General features: G+C 48.3%; 1 protein-coding gene across 4 annotated transcripts in view; it reads right to left on the bottom strand.

Moving 5' to 3' along the window:
* Nucleotides 1-24840, bottom strand: part of TOR4A (torsin family 4 member A) — a 52747-nt gene that overhangs the window by 14909 nt on the left and 12998 nt on the right. The window contains exon 1 of one of the 4 annotated variants that reach the window (XM_063936057.1): nt 22398-22483. The exons of 1 other annotated variant lie outside the window; for it this stretch is intronic. The gene's annotated coding sequence lies outside the window, so the exon portion shown is untranslated. Of the gene's footprint in view, nt 1-4278; nt 4365-18170; nt 18238-22397; nt 22484-24840 lie in introns of those variants that run through there. 2 more of the 4 variants (XM_063936058.1, XM_063936055.1) reach the window with 2 other exon arrangements.

The raw sequence follows: 24840 nt of genomic DNA, 5'->3' as shown, positions 1-24840 counted from the left end.
GGAGAAAAGTCTCCAGACTTGATCACACTCCCTGGAAATTTTTTTTCTTTGTGTGACTGCTCCCCAGCCTCTCGGGCTGGCCTCTGTGGTCACCAGCATCCAATCCTGAATGCCGAATCTGCGGCCCTCTAGAAGATGAGCACTCTGTAACCACCACAGGAGAGACACCCTTGTCCTTGGATATAGGGTTATCCGCTGATGCATCTGAAGATGCGATCCGGACCATTTTTCCAGCAGATCCCACTGAAAAGTTCTTGCGTGAAATCTGCCGAATGGAATTGCTTCGTAGGAAGTCACCATTTTTACCATGGCCCTTGTGCAATGATGCACTGATTTTAGGAGGTTCCTGACTAGCTCGGATAACTCCCTGGCTTTCTCTTCCGAGAGAAACACCTTTTTCTGGACTGTGTCCAGAATCATCCCTAAGCACAGGAGACTTGTCGTCGGGATCAGCTGCGATTTTGGAATATTTAGAATCCACCCGTGCTGTTGTAGCAGTATCCGAGATAGTGCTACTCCGACCTCCACCTTCCCTGGACTTTGCCCTTATCAGGAGATCGTCCAAGTAAGGGATAATTAAGACGCCTTTTCTTCGAAGAAGAATCATCATTTCGGCCATTACCTTGGTAAAGACCCGGGGTGCCGTGGACAATCCAAACGGCAGCGTCTGAAACTGATAGTGACAGTTCTGTACCACGAACCTGAGGTACCCTTAGTAATAAGGGCAATTTTGGGACATGGAGGTAAGCATCCCTGATGTCTCGGGACACCATATAGTCCCCTTCTTCCTGGTTCGTTATCACTGCTCTGAGTGACTCCATCTTGATTTGAACCTTTGTAAGTGTTCAAATTTTTTTAGATTTAGAATAGGTCTCACCTAGCCTTCTGGCTTCAGTACCACAATATAGTGTGGAATAATACCCCTTTTCTTGTTGTAGGAGGGGTAATTTAATTATCACCTGCTGGGAATACAGCTTGTGAATTGTTTCCCATACTGCCTCCTTGTCGGAGGGAGACCTTGGTAAAGCAGACTTCAGGAGCCTGCGAAGGGGAAACGTCTCGACATTCCAATCTGTACCCCTGGGATACTACTTGTAGGATCCAGGGGTCCTGTACGGTCTCAGCGTCATGCTGAGAGCTTGTCAGAAGCGGTGGAACGCTTCTGTTCCTGGGAATGGGCTGCCTGCTGCAGTCTTCTTCCCTTTCCTCTATCCCTGGGCAGATATGACTCTTATAGGGACGAAAGGACTGAGGCTGAAAAGACGGTGTCTTTTTCTGCAGAGATGTGACTTAGGGTAAAAACGGTGGATTTTCCAGCAGTTGCCTTGGCCACCAGGTCCGATGGACCGACCCCAAATAACTCCTCTTCCTTTATACGGCAATACACCTTTGTGCCGTTTGGAATCTGCATCACCTGACCACTGTCGTGTCCATAAACATCTTCTGGCAGATATGGACATCGCACTTACTCTTGATGCCAGAGTGCAAATATCCTCTGTGCATCTCGCATATATAGAAATGCATCCTTTAAATGCTCTATAGTCAATCAAATACTGTCCCTGTCAAGGGTATCAATATTTTTAGTCAGGGAATCCGACCAAGCCACCCCAGCTCTGCACATCCAGGCTGAGGCGATCGCTGGTCGCAGTATAACACCAGTATGTGTGTATATACTTTTTATGATATTTTCCAGCCTCCTGTCAGCTGGCTCCTTGAGGACGGCCCTATCTATAGACGGTACCGCCACTTGTTTTGATAAGCGTGTGAGCGCCTTATCCACCCTAAGGGGTGTTTCCCAACGCGCCCTAACATCTGGCGGGAAAGGGTATACCGCCAATAATTTTCTATCGGGGGGAACCCACGCATCATCACACACTTCATTTAATTTATCTGATTCAGGAAAAACTACGGTAGTTTTTTCACATCCCACATAATACCCTCTTTTGTGGTACTTGTAGTATCAGAAATATGTAACACCTCCTTCATTGCCCTTAACGTGTGGCCCTAATAAGGAATACGTTTGTTTATTCACCGTCGACACTGGATTCAGTGTCCGTGTCTGTGTCTGTGTCGACCGACTAAAGTAAACGGGCGTTTTAAAACCCCTGACGGTGTTTTTGAGACGTCTGGACCGGTACTAATTGTTTGTCGGTCGTCTCATGTCGTCAACCGACCTTGCAGCGTGTTGACATTATCACGTAATTCCCTAAATAAGCCATCCATTCCGGTGTCGACTCCCTAGAGAGTGACATCACCATTACAGGCAATTGCTCCGCCTCCTCACCAACATCGTCCTCATACATGTCGACACACACGTACCGACACACAGCACACACACAGGGAATGCTCTGATAGAGGACAGGACCCACTAGCCCTTTGGAGAGACAGAGGGAGAGTTTGCCAGCACACACCAAAAACGCTATAATTATATAGGGACAACCTTATATAAGTGTTTTCCCTTATAGCATCTTTTTTATATATTTCTTACGCCAAATTAGTGCCCCCCCTCTCTGTTTTAACCCTGTTTCTGTAGTGCAGTGCAGGGGAGAGCCTGGGAGCCTTCCCTCCAGCCTTTCTGTGAGGGAAAATGGCGCTGTGTGCTGAGGAGATAGGCCCCGCCCCTTTTTCGGCGGCCTCGTCTCCCGCTCTTTAACGGATTATGGCAGGGGTTAAATATCTCCATATAGCCCCCGGAGGCTATATGTGAGGTATTTTTTGCCAAAAATAGGTTTACATTTGCCTCCCAGGGCGCCCCCCTCCCAGCGCCCTGCACCCTCAGTGACTGCCGTGTGAAGTGTGCTGAGAGGAAATGGCGCACAGCTGCAGTGCTGTGCGCTACCTTAAGAAGACTGAGGAGTCTTCTGCCGCCGATTCTGGACCTTCTTCTCGTTTCAGCATCTGCAAGGGGGCCGGCGGCGAGGCTCCGGTGACCATCCAGGCTGTACCTGTGATCGTCCCTCTGGAGCTAATGTCCAGTAGCCAAAGAAGCCAATCCATCCTGCACGCAGGTGAGTTCACTTCTTCTCCCCTAAGTCCCTCGTTGCAGTGATCCTGTTGCCAGCAGGACTCACTGTAAAATAAAAAACCTAAGCTAAACTTTCCTAAGCAGCTCTTTAGGAGAGCCACCTAGATTGCACCCTTCTCGGCCGGGCACAAAAATCTAACTGGCTTGGAGGAGGGTCATAGGGGGAGGAGCCAGTGCACACCACCTGATCCTAAAGCTTTACTTTTTGTGCCCTGTCTCCTGCGGAGCCGCTATTCCCCATGGTCCTTTCAGGAACCCCAGCATCCACTAGGACGATAGAGAAATACGGACGCTGGGTGATTTCTGCCCGGCGCATGCGCACAATCTAGGCGAGCGACGGTCAGAGGAGCCGGGAAGGAGAGCGCACTTCGGAAAAGAGGTCAGTTAGCACTCTCCCTGTGCGGGATGTATTAACATACATCGCCACCCATTGCAGCGATGTTGATCACATATGTACTAACATATGCGATCAACATCGCAATGCAGTGACGGAGGCCCCCCGCGATACCTGTAGGATGGTGTGCGGGGGGTCTCCGTCACCTCCATGGGCTCTCCCTCTCCTCAGCTGCCGGGAACAAGGCGGCAGGCTGTACCCGGCGCCTCCTCCTCCCCCCCTGCGTTGCTAGGGGTAGGTGGAGTTTACTTTCCGGGACCAGGGCTGCTTGGAGGAAGGTATGTCAGGGGGGAGGCGGGTCGGCGTCTGCGGCGGTGGCCGCTGGTTGCGGTGGCCGGCGATAAGTATCCCATAGGCTTCTACAGGGTATCGCAATCCAGAGATGGCGATACCCTGGGCGGCAAAAAAACGGCGACCGGGTCTTAGTACATTTAAAAATGTGGTAAAACGGGGGTTTTACCGCATTTTTCCCTTAGTACATCCGCCCCCTCTCCGGCAAAGCTGCCAGTAGTACATGCTGCTGATGTATGGACCTGCTTCGCCACGCTAAATGGGCATAGCAGGTCTACACAAATACCGGGAGAAGATTCAGCCAAGTACAGACACACAGCCCTGTGGATACACAAATGCATTCAGCAGACAGCGTGCATTGCAGGAGCTCTTACCAGCCATCCCAGACCTTGCCAGCTCCTGCCCCCAGACCATACCCTGAGTACAGGAGCTCTGGAAGGTGGGTGAAGGAGAGGGGCAGGCAGGGGTACAGCTGGAGGTGCAGAGTATGCCCCATGCCCTGTAAGTCAGCAGCAGCCCAGGCCCGTTACTGTGCCGTTACACATAATATAATAGTAGGAGAGATTACCTTCCTCCCAGCAGATCCAGCTGCAGCAACTCAGTCACCTCTGCTCCAGACTCCTACTGCTCTCACTGCTGTATCTGCTGCTGCTGGAGGGGAAATGGGCGCTGGGCGGGGACAATGCAACTTTCTCTGTACTCTTCTGTTATTCCAGAAACTCCTGTATTTCCCACAGTCAGACAATACCTGAGCACCACACAGCTGCACCCCCCCCCCCTTCCCCAAGGTTACCATCTCCTCTCTTTAATTCGGTACACATATTAATTACACAGGTTCTGTGGCTGGCTGACTTCAAGGCTCCATTTCACCTGGTTGTAATCAGCCCCAGAACCTGTGTAATTAATACGTGTGCAGAATTAAAGTGATGAGGGGGTAACCCTGGCACCCCCGCCTAGTACCCCCGCTCGGCACCGCTGCACTCACAGGGGCTGATGCTGGCTGAGTAACTATGGGGCAAGGCAGAAGGGGCTGTAGCTTTGTGTCAGGAACACACCAGGCTGCAATGCCAGGGGGGCACATATATGTGTGCATGCAGGGGGGGTGGGTTACTGGCTACTTCTGCACCTCTATGTGACATGCAGCGTATGCTGGCCATACATTATCAGAGCCGGCCTTAGGCATAGGCAAACTAGGCAAATGCCTAGGGCATTTGGTATGCTTAGGGGCACCAGCAGCTTCTGCTGATTAAAATGATATGCGGCATGCCTATATTCTGTGTGTGACTGCGGCTGTATCTGCATACGAAATGCTACGTTGCAGTGTATTCCTGGAAATCACTGTAATGTAGCATTTTGTATGCAGATACAGCCACAGTCGCACACAGAATATAAGCATGCTGCATATCATTTTAATCAGCAGAAGCTGCTTGTGCATCCTAGCCACATACTGTATTAATGTAAATAAGATGCATTTTCATAAACAAAAGGCGCCCCAACGTTAGCAGAGCTGCCAGCTGACTCATGCCAGGCATCTCCTGCAGAACTAGCGGCGGTGCTAGGGGGCAACAGCCAAAATCTTGCCTAGGGCATCATATTGGTTAGGGCCGGCTCTGTACATTATACACTGTCTGTCTGGGAGAGCCGCCTCAGTCACTTCTACCCCTTTCCCACATGTGAGCGCGGGTCGCAGCCGGGAGCCTGACACGGGTGCTACCCGGCTGCGGCCCGTGCTCAGCCCCCTTTCCCACTGCGCTCACCAACCCGGCATATTGCCGGGTTGATGACGCTGCTAGTGACGCGGCAGGGGCGGCACTGGGAGATCATGTGATCTCCCAGTGCCGCCCTTCCATACAGTGTAAACGGGAGCCGTGTCGCATCGACGCAGCTTCCGTTTACACTACAACCCTACACGGATCATTCCCGTGTCCTACCCAGGTATTTACCCGGGTAGGATTCACGGGTCACTTGATCCGAGTTTTTGCGGGGGCCCCTTTTCCACTAACAAAAAACACGGGTAAATGTGCGCCCCCATGCATTTCCCCGTGTTTTTTGAGCTAGTGGAAAATACAGTCAGACCCTCTGTTATCACAGGCACAATATAGTCACACCCTGTTATCAGAGGCACAATATAGTCACACCCTGCTGCAGCACAGTCCGTTCCAGCCTCACCCTAGGAGACCCCAAATTATCATGCCGCTATAATCAGCAACCCTCCTTTGGGCCAAGTAAAGTGTCTGACCCTAACCCCAGTACTTACTGTCGCTCTTCTGACTGACGGTATCCTGGCTGACGGGACCCTGACGTTATCCCCTTGGGGTAGCTTACAACTATGGGATCTACGTACTAAGCCTTGGCGAGATATAAAGTGGGGAGAGATAAAGTACCAGCCAATCAGCTCCTAACTGTCATGTTACAGGCCGTGTTTGAAAAATGACAGTTAGGAGCAGATTGGCTTTTACTTTATCTCTGTCCAAGGCTTAGTACATGGGGGTCATTCCGAGTTGACCGCTCGCTGCCGATTTTCGCAGTGCAGCGATCAGGTGAAAAAACTGCATTTCTGCGCATGCGTATGGGCCGCAATGCGCAAGCGTGTTGTACGGGTACAAAGCCGTTGTGGTTGTGCACAGGTTGTAGCAGTTTTCAGTCGCACTGACGATCGCAAGAAGATTGACAGGAAGGGGGCGTTACTGGGTGTCAACTGACCGTTTCAGGGAGGGTTTGCAAAAACGCACGGGTGCCGGGGAAAATGCAGGCGTGTCTGAAAAAACCCAGACGTGGCTGGGCGTTCGCTGGGCGGGTGTATGACGTCAAATCCGGACATGAATAGGCTGAAGTGATCGCAAGCGCCGAGTAGGTTCAGAGCTACTCCGAAACTGCACAAACTGTTTTTGCAGAGCTCGGCTGCACAGGCGTTCACACTTCTGCTAAGCTAAAATACACTCCCCAGTGGGCGGCGGCATAGCGTTTGCACGGCTGCTAAAACTAGCTAGCGAGCGATCAACTCGGAATGACCCCCATGGGGCCTAATTCAGACCTGATCGCTCCTCTGTGAATTTGCAGAGGATTGCGATCAGATAGTACCCAGACAGAGTGAAAATCCGCCCCATGCAAGCCTGTGTACGCCGCGCAAAAAGCTTTGCAAATCCGTTCGCAACTCACTCACCATTGAATGATGTTTCCAGTCTGTGCGCAGCCCAGGACTTACTCCTACAGTGTGATAGACACAGACTGTTCGGGGCCGGAGCTGACGTCACACACCCGCCCTGGCAACGCTTGGGAACGCCTGCGTCTCTCCTAACACTCCCAGAAAACGGGCAGTTACCACCCACAAACGTCGGCTATCTGTCAATCAGCCTGCGTTCGCCTAGCGAGCAAATAATAAGCTGCATGATTTTTTCACAGTTTGTCCTCGCGTCTGCGCACTATGGTGGTCATTCCGAGTTGTTCGCTCGGTAATTTTCTTCGCATCGCAGCGATTTTCCGCTTAATACGCACGCGCAATGTTCGCACTGCGACTGCGCCAAGTAAATTTGCTATGCAGTTAGGAATATTACTCACGGTTTTTTCATCGTTCTGTTGATCGTAATGTGATTGACAGGAAGTGGGTGTTTCTGGGCGGAAACAGGCCATTTTAGGGGCGTGTGGGAAAAAACGCTACCGTTTCTGGGAAAAACGCGGGAGTGGCTGGAGAAATGGAGGAGTGTCTGGGCGAACGCTGGGTGTGTTTGTGACGTCAAACCAGGAACGACAAGCACTGAACTGATCGCACTGGCAGAGTAAGTCTCGAGCTACTCAGAAACTGCACAGAGATGTCTTATCGCAATATTGCGAATCTTTCGTTCGCAATTTTAAGATGCTAAGATTCACTCCCAGTAGGCGGCGGCTTAGCGTGAGTAAATCTGCTAAAAACAGCTTGCGAGCGAACAACTCGGAATGACCACCTATGATCCGTATACATGCATGTATTTATAAATTCTCTGGAGAAGGAAAGATAATCCCAGCAAAGCAATACTAGAGTTTTTTGGAGGGAGTTTGTCCAAGACTAAAAAACAGCAAGAAAAATAATAAACATTTTAAAAAATGTTCTCCTTCCAATGAGTGCAGGGTGCTCAGGGTGCAGCGCAGGGCCGTTTCTAGACAATTTGGCTCCCAGTGCGAGATTTCAAAATGCGCCCCCCCCCCCCATTGCTCTAAAAAAAAATGTGTGCCCCCCCCCCATATAGCCATAAAAAGAAAAAGCATGCGCGCGCCGTAGGTGCGCGCGCTCTGGACAAGGGTGTGTGGCCTGATTAAAATGGGCGTGGTCTCATTAAAGTGGGCATGGCCTCATCTGATATAAAAATAAAAAAGTCCCCTTTTTACACATTACAGCAGGCAAGTGTCCCCATATTACACAGCGCGGCAGGCAGGTGTCCCCATTTTACACAACGCGGCAGGCAGGTGTCCCCATTTTACACAGCGCGGCAGGCAGGTGTCCCCATTTTACACAGTACGGAAGGCAGGTATCCCCATTTTACACAGTACGGTAGGCAGGTATCCCCATTTTACACAGTACGCAGGCAGGTTCCCCCATTTTACAAAGTGCAGCAGGCAGGTATCCCCATTTTACACAGTGCGGCAGGCAGGTATCCCCATTTTACACAGTGCGGCAGGCAGGTATCCTCATTTTACACAGCACGGCAGGCAGATATCCCCATTTTACACAGCACGGCAGGCAGATATCCCCATTTTACACAGCACGGCAGGCAGATATCCCCATTTTACACAGTACGCAGGCAGGTGCCCCCATATTACACAGTGCGGCAGGCAGGTGCCCCCATTTTACACAGCACGGCAGGCAGATATCCCCATTTTACACAGTACGCAGGCAGATGCCCCCATATTACACAGTACGCAGGCAGGTGCCCCCATATTACACAGTACGCAGGCAGGTATCCCTAGTTTACACAGTGCGGCAGGCAGGTATCCCTAGTTTACACAGTGCGGCAGGCAGGTATCCCCATTTTACACAGCGCGGCAGGCAGATATCCCCATTTTACACAGTACGCAGGCAGATGCCCCCATATTACACAGTACGCAGGCAGATGCCCCCATATTACACAGTACGCAGGCAGGTGCCCCCATATTACACAGTACGCAGGCAGATGCCCCCATATTACACAGTACGCAGGCAGGTGCCCCCATATTACACAGTACGCAGGCAGGTGCCCCCATATTACACAGTACGCAGGCAGGTGCCCCCATATTACACAGTACGCAGGCAGGTGCCCCCATATTACACAGTACGCAGGCAGATGCCCCCATATTACACAGTACGCAGGCAGGTGCCCCCATATTACACAGTACGCAGGCAGATGCCCCCATATTACACAGTACGCAGGCAGATGCCCCCATATTACACAGTACGCAGGCAGATGCCCCCATATTACACAGTACGCAGGCAGATGCCCCCATATTACACAGTACGCAGGCAGGTGCCCCCATATTACACAGTACGCAGGCAGGTGCCCCCATATTACACAGTACGCAGGCAGGTGCCCCCATATTACACAGTACGCAGGCAGATGCCCCCATATTACACAGTACGCAGGCAGGTGCCCCCATATTACACAGTACGCAGGCAGATGCCCCCATATTACACAGTACGCAGGCAGATGCCCCCATATTACACAGTACGCAGGCAGATGCCCCCATATTACACAGTACGCAGGCAGATACCCCCATATTACACAGTACGCAGGCATGTGCCCCCATTTTACACAGTATGCAGGCAGGTGCCCCCATTTTACACAGTACGCAGGCAGGTGCCCCCATTTTACACAGTGCGGCAGGCAGGTATCCCCATAGGCAGGTGTCCCCATTTTACACAGTGCGGCAGCGGCAGGCAGGTTTCAAGTTGAGGGAAAGGAAGGGGGAGAGAGAGAGAGAGAGAGAGAGAGAGAGAATACTTACGTCTTCCCGCTCTTCGGTCCCGCCGCCTCACGTCCCTCGCGCCGGCCGCCTCCTCCTTCATGCGTATCTCCTTCTCGCCTCTCCCGAGCGCTCCTGCTCGGGGGGGTGGAGTTCTGCGGAATGACGCGTTTGCGTCGTGGCGTCACAACGCAACGCGTCATTCCGCGAAACTCCGCCCCCCGAGCAGGAGCGCTCGGGAGAGGCGAGAAGGAGTAACAAAGTGCCGCGGCGGGCGCCCCGTGCGGTTGCACGGCTCGCTCGCCGCTAGAAACGGCACTGGTGCAGCGTTATGGTCTGTGCGCTTGGTTCAGAGTTGTGAGCATTCACAGCTGCGATCCTGTACTCAGCTGATGTGCGGACATATGCAAATGACGCACAAAGCCAAAGTCTACAGCGCTGCGGGCGGTGCCAGAAAGATGAGGGCCACCACAGACCTGCACGTGGGGCCCCTTCTCTCTTGGGGGTATACTCAATTGATGTTTAATTACTTAATTTGTCGAAAAAACGGGGCTTTTTCGACCAAACAACCATGTTGAATCGGATTCGACAATTCAATACGGCACTTTGTCGACAAAAAAAACTGTAGTTTCTGTTTCGACTTTTGATTATTCGACAATTTCATGTCTGTAATGTTAAAAATGCGGCATTTCGACAAAAGTATATTCAATTGAAGAATGTCGATTCCACATCAGTGTTTTTCGACAGTCATTTCGTCAATTTCATTGCGCCTACTTTTTCTGGCGTTAGCTGATAAGAAATCTTAAATACTTTTATTTTTTGGTGCTTTTTTGATTTCTAATAGCATATCTATTTATATTTGAAGTGATTATCTACTTGGTTTTTCTATTTATGACCCACAGTATTTTATATTCGATTTTTTTTAAAGAATATTTTTCCTGTACTCGGCTGAGGGAAATGTACCCATGATTCCACAGTTTTACCCAGGATACACTTCTCCAAAGCCACTCCTCTCTCCTCACTCCAAAACCAAATTGATCACTCTGCAGCTCCTCACTCCGCTCTGCAGGTTCACAAAATGGCTGCTGAGCACGCAGCAAACAAGCCCTATATAGGATTCCAAACGGCGGGAAGTCGAATCCAGGCCGCCCACTATTCGACGATTGGTCCGTTTTCGACAGAGGGCGTGTCGAATCCGTTTTTAATTGAATATGTCGAATTCAGGGTCCCGGGTGGATGGTTTCGGCTGTCGAAGAGTGTCGAATCCAAAAACTGACGAATCCACGCCGTAATTCAACATCAATTGAATATACCGCTTAATCCGCCCCTGGCTAAATTACATGGTAACATAGTATCTGAGGTTGAAAAAAGACAATTGTCCATCGAGTTCAACCTATTTGTGGTCTCCTATGCATGATGATTTGACTAAAATTTCTGACTGCTGTCAGCCGTTGCATTTTATCCCTATTTATAGTAACTATAATGCATGACTATGCACCATACCCCTGGATATCCTTATCCATTAGGAATTTATCTAACCCATTCTTAAAGGTGTTGACAGATTCCGCCATTACAACTCCCTCGGGCAGGGAATTCCAAACACGTATTGTCCTTACCGTGAAAAAGCCTTTACAACGTATTGTGCGGAATCTCCTCGCCTCTAACCTGAGCGAGTGTCCACGAGTCCTCTGTGTTGATCTAACCAAAAACAGGTCCCGCGCAAGCTCTGTGTATTGTCCCCTTATATATTTGTAGATGTTGATCATATCCCCTCTTAGTCTCCGCTTTTCCAATGTAAACATGCCTAGTCTTTCAAGCCTTTCCTTGTATTCCATCGTCTCCATGCCCTTAATTAGTTTGGTCGCCCTCCTCTGTACCTTTTCTAGCTCGAGGATATCCTTTTTGTAGTACGGTGCCCAGAATTGTACACAGTATTCAAGGTGTGGCCTCACTAGTGATTTATATAACGGGAGTATAATACTCTCGTCCCTAGCATCAATACCCCGTTTTATGCATGCTAATATCTTATTAGCCTTCTTTGCTGCAGTCCTACTTTGGGTACTACTGCTTAGCTTGCTATCTATGAGGACACCTAAGTCCTTTTCCAGTACAGAATCCCCTAATTTTACCCCATTTAGTAGGTAGGTGTAATTTTTGTTCTTGTTACCACAGTGCATTACCTTACACTTGTCTGTGTTGAAGCGCATTCTCCATTTGGCTGCCCATGCTTCTAATTTAACTAAGTCGTTCTGAAGAGACTCGGCATCCTCCTCTGTATTTATAGCCTTACACAATTTGGTATCATCTGCAAAAATTGACACCATGCTCTCTAGACCTTCTGTTAGGTCGTTAATGAAAATATTGAACAATAGCGGTCCTAATACTGAGCCTTGCGGCACACCACTTAGCACTTCAGTCCAAGTTGAAAAAGATCCATTAACCACAACGCGCTGCTCCCTATTATCTAACCAGTTTTTGACCCAAGTGCATATTGTGCTTCCTAGCCCTTATTCTTGTAGCTTGTAGATAAGTCTCATGTGTGGTACTTTATCGAACGCTTTGGCAAAGTCTAAAAAGATTACATCCACGTCTTTACCCTGATCTAGGTTTGCGCTTACTGTTTCATAAAAGCCAAGTAAGTTGGTTTGACAGGATCTGTCCTTCATAAACCCATGTTGATTCCTTTTAATGACCTTATTGACTTCAAGGAACTTCTGAATACTATCTCTTAGAATACCTTCCAATACTTTCCCCACTATAGATGTAAGACTAACTGGTCTATAATTACCTGGTTCAGCTTTACTTCCCTTTTTGAATATAGGCACTACTTCCGCTATACGCCAGTCTTTGGGAACCATACCTGATATAACTGAATCCTTAAAGATCAAAGATAGCGGTTTTGCCAGTTCAGAGTGAAGCTCCATTAGATCCCATGGGTGAATACCATCGGGCCCTGGTGATTTATTAATCTTTAAATGTTTTAATCGGTCACAGACTACTTCCTCGCTTAAATAAGTACCTATCAGTGGGATATTCTCATTATTGAGATTGTGTGTCAGTCCCTGAATTGGGTCCTCTCTAGTGAATACTGTTGAAAAAAACTCATTTAGTGTGTCCGCTATGTCATTATCATTTTTGCTTAAGACTCCCAACTTGTCTTTTAAAGGGCCTATACTCTCCTTCTTTAATCTCTTGCTATTAATGTATTTAAATAATTTTTTGGGATTCGCTTTGCTTTCCTTTGCTACTAGTTTTTCAGTTTCTACTTTAGCGGCTCTTATTTCCTTTTTGCAAATTTTGTTACATTCCTTATAGTGCTGAAATGACTCTGCTTCCCCGTCAGATTTGTATTTTTTAAATGCTCGCCTTTTCTTGCCCATAAGTTCCTTAATCTTTTTGTTAAGCCACATCGGTTTATGATTTTTATTCCTTTTTTTGCTGCTCATAGGAATAAATTTGAGTGTATTTTTAGCTAGCAGGAATTTTAGTACCTCCCATTTCCCCGTAGTATCCTTTGTGCAGAGAAAATGGTTGGGCATCCAACGAAGACGGCAACCCTCCCATAATGACAAATTCTCCACCCCTAAATCTTCTTTAAATGTAGTTTTTGCATAAGGGTTAACGAAGGTGTGGTCAGAAAGCCGCACCCCCACCCACCTGCATGGTGCAAGTTACTTGTAATTACTGGTGTATATGTGCAACAGGACCTGGCCTGACAAAGGATCTTATCAAAACATCTCCCAACTTGACCCCCCCTGCTCGGCACAAGATCTGTCACTCTAATCTGCGCTCATTACCGTTCCAGTTCACAAGACTTTCCCAGGGGGTGCACCCACTCTTCACAATGCCCTCACTCGCACAGCAGGACTTTCTCCCAGCCTCCAAACCGTCAAACGTTCCCTGAATACTCCCTTCTTCAGAAAACCTTGTCCAATTGCAGAAACCACCCACTTACCTTGCCCAAGCTATTGTACCCAATGACCACCCCTCTACACAGCTCACATAAAACTTACATGTGTTCTCTTTCTATACTAACACAAGTACCTGACTCCAGACCAGCACTGCTGTATTGCTGGATCATATAGCCACCAAGCACTAATTACCCATGCAGTCCAATATTACTGTACGCAGCACTTCACCTCATGTATCAAACTCCTATTATCCTATAGAGCAGGCTTTCCCAACCACGGTCCTCAAGGCACACCAACAGTACAGGTTTTAGTGATATCCAGGCTGCAGCACAGATGGTTAAATCAAAATAACTGAGCTACTAATTAAGTCACCTGTGCTGAAGCCTGGATATCACTAAAACATGCACTGTTGGTGTGCCTTGAGGACCGTGGTTGGGAAAGCCTGCTATAGAGTGTAAGCATGCGAGCAGGGCCCTCTGACCTTTCTGTCTATTAATACCCAGTTTAGTTTTATTATTTTCTTCCCTATTGCACAACGTAACATAATACGCAGTCACTAGGTAAATAAAGGGAAATTTGTGCCGTGGACTTGCAATGTCACAATTTTCTAAATCACAGGTTCTCAAACTCGGTCCTCAGGACCCCACACAGTGCATGTTTTGCAGGTCTCCTCACAGAATCACAAGTGACATAATTAACTCCACCTGTGGACCTTTTAAAATGTGTCAGTGATTAATTAATACACCTGTGCACCTGCTGGGTTACCTGCAAAACATGCATCCTGAGGACCGAGTTTGAGAACCACTGTTCTAAATGACTGATGACAAATTTTAAAGAGGAATTACCTTTTTTAATGTTACTTTTGATGAGCAGAATTCAATAAAGTTTCACATCTGTGATCACTGCCCTTCCTGGAATGCCAGGTACCCCCCTGACTGGTGTAGGACATTGGGGTATATTTACGAAGCCTTGGATGGAGATAAAGTAGACGAACATAAAGTGCCAACCAATCAGCTCCTAACTGTCATTTTACAAAACACAGCCTGTAACGTGGCAGTTAGGAGCTGATTGGTTGGCACTTTATCTCCATCCAAGGTTTATCTGTAGAGGTTGCAGGTTTCTTTTTTTGGTCATCAGGACACCTGATTAAAGAGACTTGTCAATCCAGATCGACGTCATACAATCACCCAATAAGGTGTCCCAAGCACCAAGGCGGTGATGTTCAGCCAGTAGCGGATCTTGCTATGGGCAAGCAGGATTTTTGCCCAGGGCACTGCCGCTGTCCAGAGGGCGCCGCCGCCGTGGCAAGATCCGCTACTGGTGCCGCCCGGTGCTGTTTAGATGCCCGGTGCTGTGCAGTGTACGATGAAGTCATTGAGCACCACACTGCATTGTGGGAGCGGCACATAGATGCTAGAGGTCATAATTGACCTCTAGTGTCTATGCGGTGCTATGGGAGAGACGTCATGACGTCTCTCCCATAGATCTGAGGAGCGGCGCCGGCGGCCGGAGACGGAGGGCAGCAGCGGTCAGAAAACAGGAACGGGGATTGTAAGTATTAATTTTTTTTTATTTTTTTTTAAGCAGCGCAACTAGGGGGCACAACTCTACAGGGGGCACAGTACTGGGGGCACAACTCGACAGGGGGCGCAGTACTGGGGGCAATACTACTGTGGGCACAGCTACAGGGGGCATAACTGACCACGCCTCTTTTCCATGAAGCCACGCCCCTATTTTTTCGCCCGGGGCGCCGCAAGGTCTAGATCCGGCCCTGTGTTCATCTTACCATAATAGGCGTATAGATACTAATGAATCGGCTCCTTAGTGATTGTACTTCAGTGATGTCCCCGGGGTTAGAGCAAGGCTGGTGTCATTGGACCCAGCTCTGCGCGGGTGCTCGAGCACCCCCAATATTTGTGCTCCCCTGGCTGGTATTAGAAGGGCACCAGGAGGTCATGGTAGAGGATGTACAGACATGTACGGGCACCTGACTACACCTGAGACACACGTGCCAAGCAAATATCCCAGCAATTTGCAGTTCTCATTTGCATGAATACATTCAAGTAACAATCTCCTTTGTCCGGGAGCTGAATGTTGTCACAACAAAGTCTCCTGTATTGATTAATGTGCCACCAGCTGCTCAGCGTGTAGCTCTGAGAGATACATGTTCATGAAGGAGAAACAGTGTTACGCAGTTCAATTTGTCAGACAGGTAGAAGTGATAGGAACGTGGAGGGTTAATATACCAAAGAACTCATTAAACCGGGACGTGAGATAGTATAATTAAGGCAGAACACGAATTCTCCCGGCCATCTTGTATTTCCACCGCTATGATCAGTTCCAAGCAAAAATGATGCTGAAACTCACAAGCTTACAAAGGGCGCGATACAGAGAGAGCACTATGCCAGTGACAGCGAGAATCCCGACACCAGACGGGGGTAATTATTATACCCCTCTCACCAACCCTACCCTAACCCTAGCCCTTCAGGTTTGTTGGCTAGGGCTAACTCTGATATGACTTTACCATCAGTGGCAAATGCAGGATTTCTAGAGGGGGGGTTTCCAGATGCAATCCACAATCTCCCACTTGTCGGAACATGGAATACAGTATTAATATTTAACACAATATATGGTCTATAGTGTAGGCTGCAGTAAACATATTTACATAATATAAATAAGAAAAGTAATCAGGAAAAGGTTAAACATACTATAATAAATAAATACATATTTTGCTTTCTATAAATACATTGCTTTCTATGCAAACATTCTCCCACCTCATGGTAAGGCTCCTGTCTCTTCTTCTTGGTAGCTACTCTCTGTTCCAGTGCACTGATGGAGGACTTATAGGCCCTACACACTGGCCGATCCGCCGCCGAGCTGCCCGACGGCCGACCGGTGGCGGAGGGGCAGTGACGGGGGGAGTGAAGTTTCTTCACTCCCCCCGTCACCCGGCTGCATTGAAGTGCAGGCAAATATGGATGAGATTGTCCATATTGGCCTGCATGTACAGCCGACGGGGGACCAGCGATGAACGAGCGCGGGGCCGCGGATTGTTCATCGCTGGAGCCTCCACACTGCACGATATGAACGGTATCTCGTTCATTAATGAACGAGATCGTTCATATCGTGCAGTCATGTCGGCCAGTGTGTAGGCCCCTTAAGAAACACACACACCTTAAACTGCATGACGTTGCGGCAGCTCTAATAATCTGATTATATACCATTGCAATTGTTGTTATCATTTGCGCCACTTGCCAAGAGGAGAGGGGGGAACCAGAAACCCCCCTTGCGTTTGCCTATGACCATGGCCACAAGTAGCATGGGCACACACGCTTATCACAGCCCCAATTAGGAAAACCTTGCAGCTGGGTGCTATGGCCCGCTCTACTTATAGTGGAACAGACCTTGCACCTTCCAGTTACCCTGCGGCAGGGAAAGTACATCTGTAGGCACATGGAGATAACAAGCATGAGAATATTTTCCACAGCTGTCTATACACGCACTATGACCACACCGCTCACTTCATATAAAGCAGATTAGCCTTATCAACAAAAAAACTCTGAGAGATTTTTGGCAAAGCGTCAGATCTTTTAACGGCTTCTTCATATCCACTCCGCTGATCTACGTTCCAGTTTACGCCAAACAATCTGAATCAGCCAACCTGCCTGCAACATTATTTATTGATATGGTACCACAGGGGTTCCCGAATATCTGCAGGTTGCATAATTACGTAGAGACCTCGGAGGGAGAAAGGGCCCTGCTGTCAAAAGCTTACACTCTACAGGGGCTATGGGAGGACAATTAAAGCGAGTGAAGAGGTTACGTCTTAACAAAAAGTTAAAATGGACTTTTCCATATACTAGAAAATCATTTATAATTTCTGTATCTTGTACAAACCAGCATTTGCCAGCAGACGGCCTGTGTGCCTCCTCTGTAATCCTGGTTATTATTGGATAGCATTAGTGTATGTCCCGGGGCAAATACACATTAGGCCTAATTCAGAGTTGATCGCAGCATCAAATTTGTTAGCAGTTGGGTAAAACCATGTGCACTGCCGGGGGGTCAGATATAACATGTGCAGAGAGAGTTAGATTTGGGTGGGTTATTTTGTTTCTGTGCAGGGTAAATACAAATACTGGCTGCTTTATTTTTACACTGCAATTTAGATTTCAGTTTGAACACACCCCACCCAAATCTAACTCTCTCTGCACATGTTACATCTGCCCCCCTCCCCTGCAGTGTGCACATGGCTTTACCCAACTACTAACAATTTGATGCTGGGATCAACTCGGAATTACCCCCTATGTGCATGCGGGGGGGGGGGGGGGGGGGGGGGGGGGGGGCAGATGTAACACGTGCAGAGAGAGTTAGATTTGGGTGGAGTGTGTTCAAACTGAAATCTAAATTGCAGCGTAAAAATAAAGCAGCCAGTATTTACCCTGCACATATAACCCACCCAAATCTAACTGTCTCTGCACTTGTTACATCTGCCCCCCCCCCCCCTGCAGTGCACATGGTTTTGCCCAACTGCTAAAAATGTTGCTGCTGCGATCAGATCTGAATTACCCCCATTGTTCTTATAGTAACAAGGGGTAGTACTAGTTAGCTAATTGTTCTGTACAAGCAATCTCACACTTACCTCAGTTTTCCTTCAGCGTCACAGGTTTTCTGGAATTCCTAAATATAGGTTCATAGAGATACATTAACGAGGAACCGCATAGATTAAGGGTGGATTAGATTAAAGCACAGGATTGCTGGATAATGAGAATATATTATGGTCCAGATTTATCAAGTCTTGGAGAGTGATACATTGCACGGTGATAGAGTACCAACCAATCATCTCCTAACTGCCATGTTACAGGCTGTGGGGCAGATGTATTAACCTGGAGAAGGCATAAGGAAGTGATAAACCAGTGATATGTGCAAGGTGATAAACGCACCAGCCAATCAGTTCCAATATGTAAATTAACAGTTAGGAGCTGATTGGCTAGTGCGTTTATCACCTTGCACATATCACTGGTTTATCACTTCCTTATGCTGTCTCCAGGCTTCATACATCTGCCCCTGAGTTTGAAAAATGACAGTTAAGAGCTGATTGGTTGGTAGGTTATCACCATGCAATGTATCACTCTCAAAGGCTTGATAAATCTGGGCCTATGTGTGGAAGGGGTTATGTTATAATGAAGAGAATGGAGGGGAGAATTTTAATTGTAGTATTTCAGGCTTTAGCTGTTAATATTAGGACGTAGCAACAAAGTTGGGTACAAGTTTGAGGAAGGGGCAAGGGACCCCGCACCAGTAATTCAAATACTTGATTTGTATCTTCTTGGAGGGGGGGGGGGGGTGGACCCCTTATGACATGATATGCATCAAATGGTGTCGTTAAGGCCCTGCCCCCTTCCCAAGAAAGAGAATTAGGATATCTCCTCTTGGGAGTCTGGGAGGACTCTGTGAAATGCGTTAGCTCTTGGATGTACTGACAAGTATATGTTTGATGGCCAGAGACTTGGTATAAACCTAAGACAACTTTGCAAAGGTTTCTGAACTTATGTAAGAAAACTAACTCAGTTTTAGCAATTTTAGTGTTTTTTTTACAGTTGCAATTAGTGTTTAATCATACATTAGTGCTGAATGTATGAAAATATAACTATTCACTCCCCTAGGGGCTTATTAATCAATCTTTTTCTACTAAAATAATGTTAACATGGATATTTTCACACCCTATTCACATGATTGTAGTTTCACATAATTTTATCACAGTTTTTCAATTGTTAAATCTTTTAGGACCAAGCATTTTTTAAATAATGCCATCTTCAGATGGCATTGTAAGAGGCTTTGGTCCATATCCCGTAGTCCTTCTCTGACAGGCAGAGCAGAGCCTGGAGACGGCGTCTGTAATGGTATCCGTTCACATGGTCGACCATGTTATGGTCGACAGTCATTAGGTCGACCACTATTGGTCGACATTGACATGGTCGGCATGGACACATGGTCGACACATGAAAATGGTCGACACATGAAAGGTCGACACATGAAAAGGTCGACATGCATTTTTTAACTTTTTTTTCTTTTGGGGAACTTTTCCATACTTTACGATCCACATGGACTACGATTGGAACGGTAAAGTGTGCCGAGCGAAGCGGTAGCGGAGCGAAGGCACCATGCCCGAAGCATGGCGAGCGAAGCGAGCCATGCGAGGGGACGCGGTGCACTAATTGGGGTTCCCAGTCACTTTACGCAAAAAACGACAACAACAAAAAAAAAGTTAAAAACTCATGTCGACCTTTTCATATGTCGACCTTTCATGTGTCGACCATTTTCATGTGTCGACCATGTGTCCATGTTGACCATGTCAATGTCGACCAATAGTGGTCGACCTAATGACTGTCGACCATAACATGGTCGACCATTCATACCGGAACCGTCTGTAATCCACCAGTGTATGCTAGGACACAGGCTGCATGCAGAAAAAAAAGAAATGGTTATAATAGAAACAAAATAAAATAAAACTTACCTGCACACCGGGATCTCTGATCGGTGGGCTGCTGTAGGAACCAGATCAGCTGAGCTGTGCGATCAGCTGAGCTGCTGTGAAAATCCTGCCATACACCTCCACTGACCGCACAGCTCAGCTGATCGGGTTACAGGAGCAGCTCACCATCCGAGATCCTTGGGTGCAGGTAATTTATTTCTATTTATATTCTATAATTAACATTCAGCTTCTTTCTGCAGACAGCCGCTGCATGCTCCCTCTGCACACTCCACACTGTGCATCTGGGCATGTGCAGAGTGTGCCCCTGCAAGTAAAGGCTTTCACTTAAGTCCCAACCAATCAGCTTCTCTTTTTTCTAGCACAGCCTGAAAAACGACGGAAGCTGATTGGTTGGTATTCTGTCTCTGTCCAAGATTTGATAAGTCTTCCCCCCGTGCGCTGATATAACAGGTCTCCAGAATATAACAAATGATTCTGTGTCGTTTCTGAACTCCCTGTCGGGGAGTCAGAATTGCGCATAACTGTTTGCTTTTTTTGTTTCAGGCGGCTCAGGTTATTACGGTAGAATGGGTGTTTCTGGGTGGTCAGGCGGCACTTACTAGTGGGCCTAATTCAGCCCTGATCGCTAGGGTGCGTTTTTTGCATCCCTGCAATCAGGTAGTCGCCGCCTACCGGGAGAGGGGAAATTGCTGTGCAGCAGAAGTTTGTGCAGTCTCTGCACAGCTCAGGACTTACCCCTTCAGTGTGATGATCGGGGCTGGAGCTGACGTCAGAAACCAAAAGCCAAACGCGTTCAAACGCCTGGTCCCTCCTGTGTTTCTCCGGACACTCCTTAAAAACGGTCAGTTGCCACCCACAAACGGCCTCTTCCTGTCAGTCACCAAGCGATCACCCGTGCGATCGCTTTTCTCGCACCATCCCGTCGCTGCGGACCAACGCACCTGCTCATTGCGGTGCATACACATGCGCAGTTCAGACCTGATCACAGGCTGTAAGAAAACGCAGCCCAGCGACCAGGTCTGAATTAGGCCCTATGATCTGAGGGCATATTATGGGTGTGTAGGCAACTGTACTGGGTAATGGTACACAGAGATCTGTCTGATTTCAAATTGATCTCTTTCAACAGTTTAATAAGGGGTCTATTCATGAAGCAGTGAAGTGCTGAGAAGTGATCCAGTGGAGAAATTGCCCATGGCAACCAATCAGTGTTGAGGTAACATTTATAAAGTGCATTCTATAAAATTCTATGTAGCAGCTGATTGGTTGCCATGGGCAACTTCTCCACAGGCTCACTTCTCCACACTTTTCACTGCTTCATGAATAGACCACTAAGGGGGGGAATGTACTAAGCAGTGCAAAGAGTGGAGAAGTGAGCCAGTGGAGGAGTTGCCCATGGCAACCAATCAGCATTGAAGTAACATTTATAATTTGCATACTATACAATTATACAGAGCAGCTGATTGGTTGCCATGGCTCCACTGGCTCACTTCTCCACTCTACAATTCTAATGCAGCAGGGGACGTCTGTAAGAGATAGACGCCTCCTATTAGTATTAGCGAGGATGCTATTGCTGCGTCTGACCGCCATTCACATAACTACATCCCGAATGCTTTCTGTATGGACAATGAATCACTAGAATGCTTACTGTATTGTACGGGGGTCACTAGAATGCTTACTGTATTGTACAGGGGTCACTAGAATGCTTTCTGTATTGTACAGGGGTCACTAGAATGCTTTCTGTATTGTACAGGGGTCACTAGAATGCTTTCTGTATTGTACAGGGGTCACTAGAATGCTTACTGTATTGTACAGGGATCACTAGAATGCTTACTGTATTGTACAGGGGTCACTAGAATGCTCACTGTATTGTACAGGGGTCATTAGAATGCTTTCTGTATTGTACAGGGGTCACTAGAATGCGTTCTGTATTGTACATGCTTACTGTATCGTACAGGGGTCACTAGAATACTTTCTGTATCGTACAGGGGTCACTAGAATGCTTTCTGTATTGTACAGGGGTCACTAGAATACTTTCTGTATGGACAATGAATCACTAGAATGTTCTCTGTGTATTGTACGGGGGTCACTAGAATGCTCTCTAGCTGTCATTGTGTTACACATTTTACCCCTAAAAAATCCTCAAGAAAATGCACTTACTGTGTAACTAAGTAAAATGAACTGCTCTTTATTACCAGATCTGGTCCAGAGAGACTTAATTTCCCTTCATTATACTGTATAGAGGAAGTCTCATTTGCAGAGGAAACAATTCTAGATCATCTTCTATACAGATTTGGAGAAGTGCTGTAATTCTCAAACAAATCACTACTTCACAATAGCCAGGAATAGCACAAGTATCAAAGTATCACCAATTACCTTTAGTGAAGAACTAGCATAGTGCCTGTATCTACCAACTGCCCAGAGCCAGGAAGTAGCACAGTGCCTGTATCTACCAACTGCCCAGAGCCAGGAAGTAGCACAGTGCCTGTATCTACCAACTGCCCAGAGCCAGGAAGTAGCACAGTGCCTGTATCTACCAACTGCCCAGAGCCAGGAAGTAGCATAGTGCCTGTATCTACCAACTGCCCAGAGCCAGGAAGTAGCACAGTGCCTGTATCTACCAACTGCCCAGAGCCAGGAAGTAGCACAGTGCCTGTATCTACCAACTGCCCAGAGCCAGGAAGTAGCACAGTTCCTGTATCTACCAACTGCCCAGAGCCAGGAAGTAGCACAGTGCCTGTATCTACCAACTGCCCAGAGCCAGGAAATAGCACAGTGCCTGTATCTACCAACTGCCCAGAGCCAGGAAGTAGCACAGTGCCTGTATCTACCAACTGCCCAGAGCCAGGAAGTAGCACAGTGCCTGTATCTACCAACTGCCCAGAGCCAGGAACTGGCACAGTGCCTGTAATCACCCACTGCCCAGAGCCAGGAACTAGCACAGTGCCTGTAATCACCAATTGCCAGAGACAGGAACTAGCACAGAGCCTGTAATCACCCACTGCCCAGAGTCAGGAACTAGCACAGTGCCTATAATCACCAACTGCCCAGAGCCAGGAACCAGCACAGTGCCTATAATCACCCACTGCCCAGAGCCAGGAACTAGCACAGCGCCTGTAATCACCCACTGCACAGAGCCAGGAACTAGCACAGTGCCTGTAATCACCAACTGCCCAGAGCCAGGAACTAGCACAGTGCCTGTAATCACCAACTGCTCAGAGCCAGGAACTAGCACAGTGCCTGTAATTACCAACTGTCCAGAGCCAGGAACTAGCACAGTGCCTGTAATCACCAACTGCTCAGAGCCAGGAACTAGCACAGTGCCTGTAATCACCAACTGTCCAGAGCCAGGAACTAGCACAGTGCCTGTAATTACCCACTGCCCAGAGCCAGGAAGCAGCATAGTGCCTGTAATCACCAACTGCCCAGAGCCAGGAACTAGCACAGTGCCTGTAATCACCAATTGCCCAGAGACAGGAACTAGCACAGAGCCTGTAATCACCAACTGCCCAGAGTCAGGAACTAGCACAGTGCCTGTATCTACCAACTGCCCAGAGCCAGGAACTAGCACAGTGCATGTAATCACCAATTGCCCAGAGACAGGAACTAGCACAGAGCCTGTAATCACCCACTGCCCAGAGCCAGGAACTAGCACAGTGCCTGTAATCACCCACTGCCCAGAGCCAGGAACTAGCACAGTGCCTGTAATCACCCACTGCCCAGAGCCAGGATCTAGCACAGTGCCTGTAATCACCCACTGCCCAGAGTCAGGAACTAGCACAGTGCCTGTATCTACCAACTGCCCAGAGCCAGGAACTAGCACAGTGCATGTAATCACCAACTGCTCAGAGTCAGGAACTAGCACAGTGCCTGTATCTACCAACTGCCCAGAGCCAGGAACTAGCACAGTGCCTGTATCTACCAACTGCCCAGAGCCAGGAACTAGCACCGTGCCTGTAATCACCCACTGCCCAGAGCCAGGAACTAGCACAGTGCCTGTAATCACCAATTGCCCAGAGACAGGAACTAGCACAGAGCCTGTAATCACCAATTGCCCAGAGACAGGAACTAGCACAGAGCCTGTAATCACCAACTGCCCAGAGTCAGGAACTAGCACAGTGCCTGTAATCACCAACTGCTCAGAGCCAGGAACTAGCACAGTGCCTGTAATCACCAACTGCCCTGAGCCAGGAACTAGCACCATGCCTGTAATCACCCACTGCCCAGAGTCAGGAACTAGCACAGTGCCTGTAATCACCAACTGCCCAGAGCCAGGAACTAGCACAGTGCCTGTAATTACCAACTGTCCAGAGCCAGGAACTAGCACAGTGACTGTAATCACCCACTGCCCAGAGCCAGGAACTAGCACAGTGCCTGTAATCACCCACTGCCCAGAGCCAGGAACTAGAACAGTGCCTGTAATCACCAACTGCCCAGAGCCAGGAACTAGCACAGTGCCTGTAATCACCAACTGCTCAGAGCCACAAACTAGCACAGTGCCTGTAATTACCAACTGTCCAGAGCCAGGAAGCAGCATAGTGCCTGTAATCACCAACTGCTCAGAGCCAGGAACTAGCACAGTGCCTGTAATCACCAACTGCCCAGAGCCAGGAACTAGCGCAGTGCCTGTAATCACCTACTGCCCAGAGCCAGGAACTAGCACAGTGCCTGTAATCACCAATTGCCAGAGACAGGAACTAGCACAGAGCCTGTAATCACCCACTGCCCAGAGTCAGGAACTAGCACAGTGCCTGTAATCACCCACTGCCCAGAGCCAGGGACTAGCACAGCGCCTGTAATCAGTAACTGTCCAGAGCCA

The sequence above is a fragment of the Pseudophryne corroboree genome, chromosome 8, assembly GCF_028390025.1.
Source record: "Pseudophryne corroboree isolate aPseCor3 chromosome 8, aPseCor3.hap2, whole genome shotgun sequence".
Taxonomy (NCBI): Eukaryota; Metazoa; Chordata; class Amphibia; order Anura; family Myobatrachidae; genus Pseudophryne; species Pseudophryne corroboree.
This window is presented reverse-complemented; position numbering and strand designations above follow the sequence as displayed.